This window comes from Anas platyrhynchos, chromosome 2 (assembly GCF_047663525.1).
Source record: "Anas platyrhynchos isolate ZD024472 breed Pekin duck chromosome 2, IASCAAS_PekinDuck_T2T, whole genome shotgun sequence".
NCBI lineage: Eukaryota > Metazoa > Chordata > Aves > Anseriformes > Anatidae > Anas > Anas platyrhynchos.
In genome coordinates this window covers 147450208-147467278 of record NC_092588.1, presented here as the reverse complement: position 1 = coordinate 147467278, position 17071 = coordinate 147450208, and the positions used below count along the sequence as shown (strand labels likewise).

Genomic DNA, 17071 nt, shown 5'->3' with positions numbered 1-17071 from the left:
ACACAAATTATTAAATCTAGGAAAATTACCCAGAATTTCTTATCATAAATACAAAAGACAGAATAAGTTACTGACAATCAATGAAGAGGCATATTTGTAAATTGGTTACTTTCAAATTTCTGTGACATCCTACAAGAATGTTTTCGCTTTGGTAAATCAATGAAAGGATAAATAAATCTCCAAGGAAAAGTGTCTGAATGAGAGGGAAAGTTGTTTTGCTACGGAACAAAAAGTAAGAAAGAGGAATATCAAGTCAATTTTAAAAAGTGCCCACGGTTCTGTTCCATCACTAGAATGATTTGTGTTATTAATAATTTAGAATATATATATAAACATATTCTTAATTAATACTAGATAAAATTATAAAGAAAAGTTATTGAGAAAGGTATTCAAAAAGGTTACCAAAAACAAGTGTGGTGGCAGAGTTGCAGCAGTAATTATAATGTTGCACATTTGAGGCACGAATAACTTTTAATATTTTAATGCACTATGAATAATGATTTAACAGAAGCCAACCATGGCAATAAGCACATGTCATTGCACAACCTCACTCAAGTTCAGTACTCATGCAAGAAAATGAAACAATGTTACACAATAAAAATGAAATAAAAAGTACTATAATGTCATTACACCATGCCATACTTTCATCAAATTGGCCAGGATTTCCTCAACTGAATTAATTCTATATCACTAGGACTAGTGCCCAAGGAATAAATACTTTTTGTATCAAGGTTCTGTAGCAAAGAATGGCAAACATCTTGCTTACCAGATAACATCCCATTTAAGTCAATGATAAAAGTTTTATCACATAAAGTAAAGAAAAACAAGATCTCCAGAATAGCCTATACTGTAGTCGCTCTTCATGGCAGGATATTATTCTGAACTACATGCTATGTTGCTGTGAAATTAGATTAGACTTACCCAAGCCAGAAAGTTTAAAGCTGTCTTGGGTGCCTTTTCATAACAATATAGTCATCCTGAGTGGTACAGCTCACAGATTAAGACATCTAAATTTAGATGTTTACATGCAAGCTAAACTCCCATTACCATCAATAGAGTTCTAATTAGATAAATTTAATGAAACCTAAAGATCTATTTAGTCAATCCTAAAATATAGTTACTTTTGGATAATAATTTTAGGCTATCCATACAATTCTCCCTGGGATAATATGAGCAAAATAGTCCCAAGACCTGTAGTTGGGTCATCCCTAATGTAGTTTCAGTTCTATCGCCCTCTTGTCTAGGCTTAAAAATTTCAGGCTACATAGTTTGAAATGTTACTCTCTGTGGTAATATTCTATTCCCTTTATTTGATAACAATATAGAATTATAGAAAGAATCATGCATACAGTGGTCTCTATTTCCATCTCATATTCAAAGCTCAAACTTGAAGCTTGTTTTACACACAGGATATCATGAAAAAGACAAATATATATATATATATATATATATATATATATATATATATATATATATGACGTTCTGTCTTGACTAAAGGTTAGTTTCCACTAGGTGAGACAGTGTCCTGAAATGCTTAGTGCATAGATCAAAGCCAGACATTTAAACTAGTCCTTTACTATACTGGCTCTAGAAAAGATCTGGTACTGTAAGTTCAGTCTTAGTCATTCAAAACAGAACAGGCTGCCTAGGACTTACTTTCAGGTCACAGTAAACAGTATTACAGCTGGTTGTGTCTGGTTGACTAAGTTTTTATTGTACATAAGGAAGCTAAGGGATAGACAGACAATAACATAGAATTAGAAGTTAAATTCATAGGAAATGAAATGAATCAGTATTTTGAAATAGAGATTTGCTCAGGCCCCATAAATTGATGATGTTATCTTGTCACTTCACAACTTTTTTTTTTAGGCCCAAGAAAATGATACAGATAATGGAAGTTATGGTGACAGTAGTAATATTATTGACGTGTCCTGTTGCAGGTTAGACTTAGGAATATTATGAAGATCAAGTTAGACCGTTACTGACCAATGGTTATATATACACACTACCTTCCATATTAGACATGTCTAGAAGTTTTTATAACAATGCTTTATCATGATTTGGATCTATTAGAATTTCCAGTAAATAAATAAGTCTGGGCAAAATCAATTCTCATCAGGAAAGAAAGTCTTCTCTTGTGAGAAACTTATCTCTTTGTACCCACTCTGACCCCTCTCCAGCTGACAGTATAGTAGCGCATGTACAGCATACCATTGACAAATTCTGTACAAATCTGTACTCTCTGGAAGACAGTAAAGATATCTGTAATATCCTATATTGTACAGTATGAAGTGTTAGTTGGCAGAACTATACCACTGCATACTCCAGACGATGAAGAAGTTATGTGGTACTTAATTCCTGCAATGTAGCTTCTGGATTGTTTACGTGTCATTTGAACTACTTGCTCATTTTAAATAACTGATGGCATCAAATGCAAGTATCCATAAAATCAGTGGCACCGAACCTTGTAGACACTGATAATTGAATTAGCTTTTAAACTTTATCTGTCAGGAAAGTTTGGAGTGACTACCCGGTCGTCAGTGACATTATGTCATTATTAATGCATGAGTCTGGAAAAAAGATGCTACTAGAACAAGAGTTCCAAAATTAACCTCACATATATGTATAACATTTTTGAAAGTTTTAATATCATGAAAATCACTTTTTGTGGAATAAGTAACATTTGCTATTAAAATTTATCATTTGTTGATATTACAAGTGCATGTCGTATTTGAAATAACATATATATTTATCATATAAGTGTACCTAGGATTAGTTTCTAGGTGATAATTTATTACATATGGTAAATTTTACAGAATCCCATGATCACCATGTAGATGATGTTGGAATGGAACTGTAATGACTAACCCTGCTACTCATTGGAGGGTCAGACTGAGCAGGCATCTAAGGATGGAGATATGCAGATATGCCCTTTCTGGGCAACCTCCTCCAGTGCTATTAAAAAAAATAATATAATATAATAATATCATTAAAAATCTTATGTTCATCTGGATTTTTCTGTGTTTCAGTTTGTGCCTCTTGCCCTGTCACTGGGCTCTCCTGAGCCTGGCTCCATAATCTTTGCATCCTCTCTTCAGAGGATTAAGATCCCACTTGAAATTTCTTTATTGAATGAAATCTAATTAACATAAGCATACTAAAGTTAAATTTCTAGATTAAACAACATATATAGTCTTTGAGCATCCAAGCCTACTTTTCCCAGTTAATATACATCTCCAATAGGACAAAAGCTAAAAATCAGAAATTAGAAATTAAACTAGATTTATTGGGCTTTCTACACATTTGCAGGATGGAGGAATGGTAAATTCCTGCCAATAATACTTTTGGAAGGAAATAATTTAATTCCTATAAATTCACTAACTCTATAATAAGACTTATTTAAAAGAAAAATGATTTTGTTAGTAGTTTTGAAAGCAACTGCAACCAACAAACCTTATGCTGTTTCCAATAGACAAGGAGACAAATCTCACTTTGCTAGAATTTCTTGCTACATTTTAGGAGAAAATTAGAGAAGTGACAAGTTAGCAACATCACAAGTTAGTTGGTGATTATCAGTTGAAGAGTTTTATCCAGCTAGATCAAATGTACATTCCTTCTGATTGCATTTGAAGCAGCATATTGTGCATATGATTGCTTGCCAATGATTCCACTGGCAGAAGGATCAAGTCCTAATTTGCTTCAGAGGGTTGCCAACAGGATGACAATCTAGCCTTGTGTTTTAGCATTGACTAGAAGATTAGCCTGCCACTAGAGAAAGGTGTTTGACTAGCTACGTACAAATCATTTACAATGCATTTTAAACTACATTTATATATACATTATATATTTTATCTCCCTGATTCATTCCTCCAGTTTCTTCTTGTTACAAGTCATGGCAGCATTTTGCCTCCATCAGGGAGAGCAGGTGAACAGCTTGAGCCATTCTATGCACCTGCATTAATGCTAAATCAGCTCTCATGAATTGTGCATGAGATCCAATATGTTATAGTCATTAACTCTGGCATAGAGTAAAAAAAGCTTCTTCAGACAAGACTTTCTTTTACCACGTCAGGCCAGAAATAAAAACTACAGAAGGTGGTGATTCAGCCCTAAAGATTTTTTCCTTTTACTTGCACTAAAGGAAGAACATGTTTAAATTAGGAAACATCAGTTGAAGGAGAAAGGAAGAAAAGATGAAACTGACATACAGACATTGCCTGCTATTAGTTTAATATATAATTTGCTCGGTTTTCCATGATCCATAATGATAACTAAAGTTTTAGAGTACATTTATATCCATGATAGAAAGAATAAGACATTTACTTTCAATAAGACATTTCCAAGACCAATAATTGTGTTTCGTCCCTGCAAAATGTTAATGTTGCCACTAAATGCAAAAGAGTCTGTCACTACAGCGGCTGTTCTAGTTGTCTCTTCAAGGCCATAAACTGCTATAGCTCGGTTAAGTGCTTCCCTCTAGTGGTCAAATATGTCACATACACCGAATCTTTAAAACCAGTGAGCTTGAGTCATGTTAATTTTCATTGGTGGTTACATACACATTTTACCCATTATCTCAGACTGAGGCTCAAGGCAAAGATAGCAAGAATTAGTTTCACAGATTGTTTTATGTACTATTTAATTCTTCACTTACCAAATTCTAACGCAATGTTTTTCCTTCTCATATCTCAATTACTATACCAAAATGTAATCATTGTTTACCTTTTCTCATTGTTTTTTACTTTATATACATATATGTATATATATTTATTTATTTATTTATTATTTTTTAACTCCATTTTATTTAGGTGATACCACCATACCACCAAGACAGGTGATTTTTTTTTTTTTTTTTTTTTTTTGTCCCTAATTCTTTTATATGAAGTATGGAATCATCATTTAATCTGCAGTTATAGACAGAGTTAACTTCATAGACAACTTTGTATCACATAGTTAAGTGGCCAGGTTATTCAACAGCCATGCTCACCAAAGTGGTGGACAGATTCTTGCTTGTCTTCATTGAATATCTCTCCAGGCAACACTATGTTATTAATTTCCAGTAAATAAACAACATAAAATAAAATATTAATAAAATAAAATAAAATAAAATAAAATAAAATAAAATAAAATAAAATAAAATAAAATAAAATAAAATAAAATAAAATAAAATAATAAAGTCTCCTTTCAATTTACTGAATCAACCTGGAATGACTCATTTTGAGTCTGTTAAATAACAAAATTCTTTGCTACATATTGGAACCTTGTTTTATCTGAATTTTAGTTGGAACTTTGATGTCCCACTTTTTTCTATTCTTTTTAACATCTTTTATTGAGTATCATGCAACTCAGAATGATTTTTGTGTGCATTATTTCAGATATCTTCCTTCAGATAAGTCTATCTGAATGGCCACTGAATGGCCACTGCCCAATGGCCGCTCTGAAAGCACAATTTACTGCTGTTCAACAGCAGTATGCTAACAGAGCAATGAAATTGATTCATATACTTTGCAATTCTTTTCTTAGATCAAGTCATAATTAAATGCATTGTTTCAGGTCAACAACACAAAAAACAGCCTGAATTAGATCAATAAAGTCAGAGCAAATGATTATATTTGCATTTTCCCTTTAGAAACTATAAATGTATCTGGAAATGATTTATTTGTTTATTTATTTATTTATTTATACAACAGTAGATTTCAATTGTGTAAAATTAGCATTTTCTGTTGCAAAGTTTGCTTCAGCAAAATACACTTGCACACTTAAATCATAGTGCTAATTTAGATCATAGTGCTCTCTGATATAAGAACTCATAGGCTACAGGTACCAAGTTTGTGATGTGGGTGTGTGTACATGTGAGTAGGAGACAAAGGGATTATATTTGAAAATCTGACTTGCCTTTAGGTAACACATTGCTGTCTTATTGGTCTTTCCTGTTTCTTTGTATACTGCTCTGGGAATTTTATGAAGTACATTTTCTTGTACTGGCTGAAATAACAAAATTTCAGAGCTACTTAGAACACAGATGCCATTGCAACTGAAAATTGATAAAAATTGTTATAAGAGAAAAGGAATTTCAACTCCCATTTATTTGTGCTCCAGGGTATGATGCTTCAGGAAATCAAGACAATAAAGGGTAGGGAGTTTACACCTTTAGGGAAGATTTTGCTTCTTACTGATTCAATTGAGTTTTAGAAATACCACTGGAGTTATTCAGAACAAATATATATGTTTTTTTTTTTTTCAGGAATAATCACAGTTACTTTTGTAAACATTGTCTAAACATTATATTTCTATCTACAGCCCGCTGACTGACATTTCAGGGGGTGGGGGAGAGGAGGGGAAGGTGAAACATTATTTGTTTCTTTCTCACCTCAGAAAATGTGTCTTATATTATTGTACCATGTGTCAGTCCATCTGTCCATCTGGCAGTTCTCCGATAATCATTTCAAGCTGATTTCAAACGCACAGGGCAGGGACAAGAGACCTGAAAGACATGGGAATGTGCATTGTTTATATAAAAAAAAAAAAAAAGGTGTCTTGTGACAAGAGAAAATTGGAATATCATTATAGAAGGAAACATTACTATGCATGAGATCATAAACTCAAAATATATCAATCCAAACAATCCACACATGCAACCTGGATTAAAGACAGCATGTATGCATAGACAGTAGCTAGACAGTAGTTGCAGGAATCATGGGGCACCTAAAGACATGGCAGAAACTGGGGGTATTAAAGAAGGTTGTCAATACAGTCATAGGTACCATAGAAAACTTGAGAGTAATTGTGAGAAAAGATGCAAAAATCTGTAAAAGACACAGCTCATGGAACTCAATATTTTGGTAATTTCAGAAGAAGGCTCAATGGAGGACTCAGCTTCTAATGTAATTCGTATCTCTTTACTGAGAAAGGGTTTGCTTTTTTGGTTTTGTTTGTTTGTTTGTTTTTGTTTCCATAGTCTGGAGACAAAAATAATTAGGAATGTCATAGTAAGTCTCATGAAGTCTGTCATACAAAATCAGATTATGCAACCCTTACTTGTATTATCATTTTTATGGAGCTGTGAAATTTCCTTTCTCTAACAGTGCCTGTGCAATCAAGGGCAGGACAAAGCCCCAAAAGTACAGCTCCTTTGAATATGAAGAAAAACATAAGAAGATAGGTCCATCTTGTCTGGGAAGAAGAGGTTTACTGCTTAACTTGGGATGTAGAACCTGGGTTCAGTTTCCACATGACCTTGCACAAGTCAAAAGTATCCATTTCCTCTGGAATGGCAGCTAGTTACACAGCTATGGTATCTTTGAGGAGCCATGACTAACTAGACTTAACTAGACTTAAACTCAGAATAATAAGAATTTCTCAATTTCTCTATATCACAGGAATTATGTAAAACTACACTTGTTGCAGATGATGAAGCAATCAGTTACTGTGGTAATCAGTTCCTTAAATTGTATTCAGAATGAAAAAAAAAAAAAAAAAAAAAAAAGCCTTTTAAAGAAAGCTGCATACAAATGATAACCATTGGGTTTTGTCCAGCCAGAGGTGATTTGAGTTCATTTTTTTCCCAGAACCAGATGTGCATGGGCTGTATAAATCCATACTCCTGTCTTTAACATTCTTCTTTCAAATCTGCATGTGACATTATGACACAGATTGACAGATTGCTGCCACTTTGTGGTACGATATACGTGTTTGGGAATAAAGCCTTCATAGTCCAGCATGCTGTCGATAAGTGTCTGAATTCCTACGTCCCCTTTTCATTGCTTCGATGTGTTTCTTGTAGTGAGGGCCCCAAAACTGAACACAGTACTTGAGGTGTGGCTTCACCAGAGCAGAGTACAGGGGGACAATCACTTCCCTGGTCCTGCTGGCTGTACTATTCCTGACAAAAGCCAGGATGCCATTGGCCTTCTTGGCCACCTGGGCACCCTGCTGGCTCATGTTGAGGTGAGCATCAACCAAAACCCCCAGATCCTTTTCCTCTGTACAGCTTTCCAGCCACTCATCCCCAAGCCTGTATCACTGCATGGGGTTGTTGTGGCCAAAGTGCAGGACTTTAGCCATGTAGAACCTTATCCCACTGCCTCTGCACATCGATCCAACCTGTCCAGGTCCCTCTGCAGGGCCTTCTTAGCCTCTGTCAGATTGAAAGTGACTGACACTTCCCCATAACTTGGTGTCATCTGCAAACTTACTGAATGTGCACTCTAAAGTTCTTAGCGTCTTCTTTTAAAATTATTGTTTAAAGTATAGGCTCTAGATTTCAGACATGAAAATATATAAAAAAGAAGAATGGTTCTAACAGTGAGCGAGTAAAGATGTAGTTTTTATATTTTTTTATAGAAATGAAAGTTTTTTTTTGAGAATTTTTAATGCTATAAATTATATTTCCCTAGGACAAGACCCTTCTTTCTCTGTTATTTTCAGTTTGTCCTAAGACAAGGAAAAACCCTAAACACATTATTTTTTGTCACATACGATTTTAAGTCCAACATTTTACACTAGCTTTTACATAGAGCGGAAAGCCAAAAATTTCTGTGAGAACAAAATATTCATTCAGGTACAAGAGACTCGTACAAGCATTAAATGTGTATTATGAGGTGTCAGGGTTCCCTCTGCTGGAATTTTATGTTATTCCAGTCCTGAAATGCACACAAAAGTTCACTCTGCTTAGTTCAAACTATTTCTGAAGTATACAGCAAAGAAATTAATACTGTTGCTAGTCTGATAACAGTCATTCTTGTAATGTGCACTGGCATGGAAGACAACAAACTACCATAGCCATATCTGAAGAAAATCTATCAGTCACATTTGTGTGCATTTGAGCTGTATTAGAGCCATCTAGATTTCCACTTCAGGAAAAGGCATACAAGTTGCAATGCTCCAAAGCTAGCATTTTAAATAAATCCATGCTAGTGGAGCACTGGGGATGCTCCAGAGATTTAGTATTCAATCTCAGAATGATATGAAAGCCTACACAGAAAATTAGGCTCAGTTGCGGTCTTGTCAAGAAATCCAAAATCTTAGTCCCCAAAGGAATTTTAAGATTATGATGGTAAACTAAGCATTATGATGCTAAACCGAACAGTTCTGACAATAAAATGAAAGAAATGTAGGATCGAATGATATGGTTAAATAACAATCATAACTACAAAGCAGATGTGTAAAAGTGTGCATATATACATGTATGTATACAAATAAAGAAGGGTAACATGGTTAAAGCCAATCTGTTTGCAACAAAATAATTTATCTGAGCAGAATTGTAGAAGAGATTCTCTGGGGATCGTGCTACACACAGAAGATTGCATATATATACAGAGATACAGTGCAAGGCCCTGAACCTGGGTCAGGGCAATCCCAAAAATTAATACACCCTGGTCAATGAGTGGATTGAGAGGAGCCATGTGGAGAAGGACTTGAAGTTATTGGTGGATGAAAAACTGAACATGAGATGGCAATGTGTGTTTGCAGCCCAAAAAGACAACTGTATCCTGGGTTGCATCAAAAGAAGTATGACCAGTTGAGAGAGGTGATTCTCCCCCTCCGCTCTACTTGTGTGAGATCCCACCTGGAGTGCTGTGTTCAGCTCTGGGGTACAAAAGAGACATGGGCCATGAAGATGATCAGAGGGCTGGAGCATCTCTCCTGTGAAGATTGAGCTGAGGTTGTTCAGACTGGAGAAGATAAGGCTCTAGGGAGACCTTATAGTAGTGGCCTTTCAGTTGGCCTACGGGAACAATGATGAGGGATTCTTTACCAGGGAGTATAGTGATAGGAGAAGGAGTAACCGTTTTAAACTAAAAGAGGGTAGATTTAAATTAGATATAGGGACTAAATTTTTTCCTGAGAGTGGAGAGGCACTGGAACAGGTTGCCCAAAGAAGCTGCGGATGTCCCATCCCTGGAAGTGTTCAAGACCAGGTGGGATGGGGCTTTGATCAACCTGGTCTGGTGGAGGGTGTCCTTTCCCATGGCAGGAAGTTGGAACTGGATATCTTTTAGGTCCCTTCCAACCCAAAACATTCTGATTCTATGATTCTACACAACCTGTCCATAATGCTTCAAAATAGAGCAAGTCTACTGGAGTTCTTCCAGATAGTTCCTGAAGTGCTTCTCCAGAAAAAACCTACTGATCTAATGTAGGTTATATTCTCTCAATTAATTTTCACTGTAAAAGGATTGTCAAACTTCACCTGTATGTTTCAACATACTCGGCTGAGGTTTTCACTTTCTATGTATGGCTTATTCCATATATGCACAACAGTTTAGGTTTCATTTTCCTCACTTTATCCTGTCATTTCAGGGATAACCTGTTCTTCAAAAACAATTTGTGGTTTTCTACATACTGTAATGAATGTAGGTGTGATGAAATATCTTACAAATTCTCATTTCCTCTTGGACATTGAATGTTTTATTAATTTCATTTTGCACATTTTATGAAAGAGAAAAAGTGGACAGAAGAGATGAAAAAAAAAGTTTTCTGGATGCAAATGAAAAGTCCTCATTTAAGATCTGGACTTAATACCATAATTCAGTAGCACTTTGATTTTTTTTAGGAGTTGTTAACTTCACATCAACTTGTTACCAACAGGTGTTTTTTTCTAGGAGTTAGGGTGCATGTATATAGCTATATATAGGGCGCTATAGCTATATTCTGCCACTGATGGCAAAGTTAATGAGCAAATGTAATTGAAGAAAAGCCTGTTGTTCCAGAAAGTATTTTACCTCATTCCTATTTAGCATTAAAATGGTTTGTTTTCCATTTTTCCTTTTCAGCTAGAGAAAGGATTTATATTTAAGTTAGATACTTCATGGGGGGGGAAATAGCTTGGAGAAGTATTAGGTCACTAAATATTGTACCTAGGATGTAAAATACAGGGCTAGTTTAGAGAATAAGAAACCTTATTTCATGGAGTATTTCACAAGATGTCAAAAGGAATATATTGTAGAAACAGTCTTGGCTATTTGCTGGGCAGTTCTTATCTGGACTATTATCAGTGTGCCTGTTGAAGTTTACTGAGAGTTATTTTTTCCCCCATACACATAATGCAAGTTTTATAATATTCAGAAAGACTGTTTCATATTACCCTCTTCTCTAACTCAATAGACAAAATATATTCTTTATTAGACCCACTTGGATAGGGCAAGGTAAGTTTTAAGTACCACTTCAGGGAAAAACATTTTTGATCATTCTTATAGGTTAGAGATTACATATGTGAATTTACACTTGTGTAGGGCAGGTTGGCATGTTCCCAAAGCAGAAAAAGAAAATTTTAAAATCTTGTTCTTCTAGGGATAAAAATGTCATGCTACAGCAGAAGACATGCTCTGCCACAATAAACCATCACTCACGTGGGGCCTTTTAATGACCCTGCTCCAACAGGACAAATCAAATGAAATTTTCAGGCATGCTGGATCCAGAGGTGGCCTTTAAGTTTTGGCTTCTGTGAATGCAATTTCTTCTAATAGAAACATGAGAACAAAAACAGGAAAGGAAATGGGGTTGCCTAATCCCAGTACAGATTCACTTTCTTGTTCCAACATGGTTAGGGCATGCACTAAGAAGTAATAGCAAGTAATTGCTCTGAAGTGTCTGAACACATCCTAAGAGATACAAGAACACAAGTTCTGCAGAAAAATTGTTAACTTAAAGAATGGAATAGGCCTTGTAAATACTAAATCTTTTGCTAGTAAATACAGTCTTGAAGTCCTAATTAATCTGAAGACCTCTACTGAAACACATATGACATTATTATGTTTTTAATTAATTAAATATAATAAGAATATCCCCACGTGGTGGTATTCAAGCCCTAATTAATTAGGTCCAAGTATAAAAGAAAATGATTTCCTGACCGAAACTACTGTGTACTTGCCTGGAATGCAAATTACTCTGAATGTATTCAGAGAAGGGAAAAACAGTTGCTGTACAAAAGGGTATAACATTCAGAGTAAATACTGGGAGCTGCAAGATGAGACAAGTCTGAAAATGAATCATCAGGAATATTGTGCAGTTGTATTCTTATTTATCTAGAGTACTCATGTCAAAAAGCACTGTGATATGACAACTTCAGAATTTGACCACTTGCATTCAAAGTTAAGCATTTTACACTCTTGGGCTTGTAGCTGCTCAAGTCTTTGACAAAAAAACTGTTTATACATGCATTCATAACACATTCAACTAATTTTATCATGAAACTATAAAGAAAAAAAAAAAACACAAACAGTGATCAATGATAATTGTCACATTTTTACTCTACTGTTTACAGTAGCGAGGCACCAAACTATTTGTGGCTCTTGTCTTAGCCCACTGCAATTACACAGTTACTAAAGAGTTATGAAATTTAATGTGCTACATCATCTTTAGCTTAACAGAAAAAAATGCTAAGCTCTTACTTGAAAACAAATCCAAATTCACAATCAAAGTGATCTTGATCAACATATAATTCTTCTCACATTTAAAATACGCTTTTTTTGTTTGTTTGTTTGTTTGTTTTCTTTTCTTTTTTGTTATCATTTCTTTCTCCCAAAGTATTCTAATTATATAATAATATATTATATAATACTCCCACAGTATTCTAAGTCAAGTTGTTGAAATACACTTTGGATTTATGGGCTATAAAATGAGTGGGAAATGGAGTGGATGATCTCAAAGGGTTGTGATTGACAGCATAAAGGTCAACTGACAGTAACCTTCCACAAGTTTTCCTCAGAAGTCAATGCTGGGGGCAGTACTGCTCAACATCTCTTTTAAAGACCCAAACAATGGAAAGGAATGTAGTCCCAGCAGCTATGTAGAGTATTAAATTGGGGTTTGGGGCTGGTACACTGGAAGGTGGGTCTCCCAGCCAGAAGAATTTCAGCAGACTAGAGATATGGAGAGACCTCACAAACTTCAACAGAAGCAAATGCATCAGCACACAGTTTTGCAAAAGGGACATGTGGTCCTGGTGGGCATGAAAATGAGTCACTATTGTGTCCTTCCAATGAAGAAGACATACTGGCCTCTCTTAGCTCTATTAGAAAGCAGGTCTGGGGAAAAAAAAAAAAAAAAAAAAAAAAAAAAAAAAAGGATTGTCATACTGTAGCATGTTCAGCAAAAGGGTAAAAGGGAGTAAAAGGAGATTTATGGTGGTGAAAGGTCTGGAAGGGAAGACGTAAGGTCCCTTGGTTTGTTCAGCCCAGAGCAGAGCAGGCCAAGGGGAGGCCTCACGGCGGCCTGCAGCTCACCATGAGGGGAGCAGAGGGGCAGGCTCTGCTCTCTGGGGACAGTGACAGGACCCAAGGGAACGGCATGGAGCTGGGACAGGGGAGGGTCAGGCTGGGTGTTAGGAAAAGGCTCTTCACCAAGAGGATGGTCAGGCACTGGGACAAGCTCCCCGGGGTGGGGGTCACAGCACCAAGTTTGCCAGAGTTCAAGAAGTGTTTCGTTAGTGCTCTCAGACACATGGTTTAGTTTTTGGGTTGTGCTTTGGGGACTCAGGAGTTGGACTCCATGATCCTTGTGTGTCACTTCCAACTCAGGATATTTTATGATTTACTGAAAATGTACTTAATTTAGTCATGTAGCATTATCATTTTAGCCTTACATGACATAATTTGAAATTATTTTTAGAATCCAGTGGAAAGCACACCTAGCTACGGTGCTAGCTGTTGTAAGAGTTCCTCTATCAAACTACACAGTTCAGTAAGAAGGCTATGAAAAGTCCTGTGCTATAAAAAAGTAAAACCTAAGTGATTTATGTTTTCAGCCCAATTATATATTAGAAATACAAAGGATAGCCATCAATTGAATTTGCAATTGAATACTACAAGACCACCAACTGACAAACACACCAGTCTTTCACGAAAAAATAACCTTTTGAAATTCAGCTTTGAAGCCAAATTTTATATGATGAGTAGAAATTATAAAAGTAACCTTGTAACACCTTGTAAAACTTCTAAATATGAAATTTCTGCTAAATTACTCTAAAGTTATTCTCCAGAGTCTTGGATCCCTGACAGTTAAAATCAGGCAGCTGGCCTAAGAGAACAAAGACTTCCTTCCAGGATACAAAGCCCAGTTGTTGCTTTTAAACTCAGCATAGCGAGGAAATGCCCTTGGCACTGTGGAAGGAAAGAAAATAAAATATGTCAGAGTTTATCTCAATGTGCACTCATGAAGTGGGGGATAGCTGTGAAATTCTCATGACTAAGTAAGGTCATGATTAGAGAAGTTCCATTTACTGCCAGGAAATCCACTAATGGAATTTAACATTTTAAATTTAAATTTAAATAAAATAAAATAAAATAAAATAAAATAAAATAAAATAAAATAAAATAAAATAAAATAAAATAAAACAAAATAAATATCTGAAACTGGAGGGAATGAAGTGTACGAACAGTTGTCTGTTTCATGAAATGGTACTAAGAAACAAAACAAAAAATGAGCTGGACACTACAGAGCTGCTGTAAGTTATTGTAAAGTGAGGTATCTAATTTGTAGGAAGGGTGGAGAGTGTCTCCCAGCTACTGGTTAGAGTAAAATGAAACCATTTAGTGCTAGCCTGAGCAAGAAAATGAAAGTTAGGAAAGGAATAGCCTTATGATTTTGCACAATAAAACAGTCTGTTAGCTAACTGGAATAACCAAAAGAATAAATATTAGAAATCATATATGTTTTAGCTATGAATATATATACAGGCAGATTGTATACAACTATCTGTGTCATAGTAGTGTTGCTGCTTTCAAAGCCTACAGCTCAGCTGGCTGAGCATTTATTACACAGAAATGAATTTTTCTACTCAGAATTATCATTTTTAAAAAGGCAGATTTTTAACCATTTTTGTTAGCCTTCTTATGAGCTTCAGACTGTAATTATCAAAAAGTTATGACAATTTTTAAATATACTTTTCTTCTATAGTGAAAAAAATGAAATCACTATAAAAGTTACATTTCAAAAATTATAACAAATGCCATTTCCAAATTTTCTTATGAATTACTTATTTTTATGTATAGTAAATTATTGGAACTAATATTTGTATATATTTGTACATATACGTATATGATTATATAACTATATTTCTACACACACTAGTTTAGAATATCTTGCAGTTATCTATTTACTATTTAAAATATCTTCCTGAATTCTGAGAAATGTAGGAACGAATATAAATAAGCATGTCTCATTTTATCTCCAATTAGGAGCGATGTAAATCTGCTCCTTTATACTGCTTTGAAAGATTCTGCTATTTGGGGAAACTTTTATTTGTACTATGAATACTGAAAAATCATAGAGCTTTAAAATATCTAAAAATAAAGTACTATTTCAAATACCTTTTCTAGGAAATACAAAGAACTTTGTACTAAAAATTTGAGGTCATAGAAAGTGTATTTGTTTTATCATGTTATTTATTCAGAAATGAAGTTTCATACTTTTAAGTTTCTAGGTTTTTGAAAGGTCAAGTACAGATTTCCAAGGCCAGTCTTTATATAATACCTTTGTAATGATGGTGCATTTTCCCATAAGTGCTAAGTATCCTGTATTAACTAACTAACTAAATAAATAAATTGTGATTGTTATTGCAAGTCAAGACAGATTATTAAGTAGACAATACATATCTTCTAAATGTCTGTTTCTGGGAACTGAAAAATTTACTGGTTTTATTCTTACCATATGTTTTATCTCAGTTTCCCATTCATTTTGCACCTAGCTTAAGCTGTCCCAAAGTACAATGGCTGCACAGAAACAAAAATTGCTGTGTGATTAATACATGTCAATTTAAAAATTATATTCTATAATTTTGCCATCTACAAATGATTAATAACATGAATGTTTATGAAAATCACATTAATTTTGTTCAGTTTTATTATACAATCAATGAGTGGATTGATTATATAATCAATAATCAATAAAATAATAAAATCAATAAGTATAATCAATAATCCAAAACCCCATATTAACAGTTTCCACACTACCTTGGTTCACCTACCACGTTGTGAAAAATTTGTTTTAAATACCATAGTAATATACTTGACTTGGTGTGAATCATTCCCTAATTTAAGCATAGCCGCACAAGCCCCATAAACCTAAAATATTTTATTACAAATTTGGTTGCCACTGTTTGGATTATGAGGTTGCACTTTGCTAAGCAGAAATAAACATTGACCTTAAGGCTCCTAAATTCACGTTACAGCTCTGGGTATTACACAAAGATGGGTGAATTAGTACAAATTTTTAAAGAAATGAACCCTCCTAAGTTTTCCTCTGTGGAGGATAAAAAAAAAAGTTTTTATTTTCCAGGCAACTCTTCTATATTTCCATACATGCAAAAGAATAAATTCTGGAGATGTGCTTGAGAACTGAATACATTACATATTCATTGGAAAAAATGTTTTCGTTTATATCATACCGATTTTTTTTAATTATTTATTTTTATTTTTCTATTTTTATAATTATTTATTTTTATTTTTATTTTTTAATTATTTATTTTTATTTTTATTTTTATTTTTATTTTTATTAATTATTTATTTTTATTTATTTTATAATATTTTAAAATTATTTATTTTTATTTATTTTTATTTTTATTTTTATATTATATATATTTATTTATTTATATCTTTGATCTTTTCTGCACAATAACTGATAATTAACTAGCAAATTCTAAAAGGCTGAAAATCTACTGTACATTTCAAGTTTCATCCACTGTTAAAATATCAGAAGTCTTGTCATAAAATTTACCTGCAGGTAGGTGGAATCTTATGAATGTCAGTTTTTTTAAGTTGATGCATATTGACCAGATATTCCAATGTAAATTATGTATATAAAATTGGGGAAAAAAAAAAAAAAAAAAAGAAAAAAAAAGTTTTAACAGTAAACAATAATGTCTGCTTCTATAAATATGATTAATTGGGAACAATTCCAAAAAGGATTGAATTCATGCCATTATACACTGAGGTTCAAAACTTCAGATCCGGAAGTCCTAGAAATGCATGTATTTAACAAAACTTCATCTTTTTGACTTTCATTTATTCCAGCCATTTAATGTTCCTCTCCTGTTCTCTACTGAGCCTGTCTAGCATCCCTCTCTTGGTTA

At 34.1% G+C, this 17071-nt stretch overlaps 1 long non-coding RNA gene across 1 annotated transcript in view; it reads right to left on the bottom strand.

Annotated features, from left to right (window-relative positions):
* Positions 1–6485, bottom strand: part of LOC140001760 (uncharacterized) — a 56239-nt gene extending 49754 nt beyond the window's left edge. Inside the window, exon 1 of the long non-coding RNA XR_011807289.1 lies at positions 6371–6485. This is a non-coding gene — a long non-coding RNA (uncharacterized lncRNA). The remainder of the gene's footprint in view (positions 1–6370) is intronic.
* Between the last annotated feature and the right edge of the window lie 10586 nt (positions 6486–17071).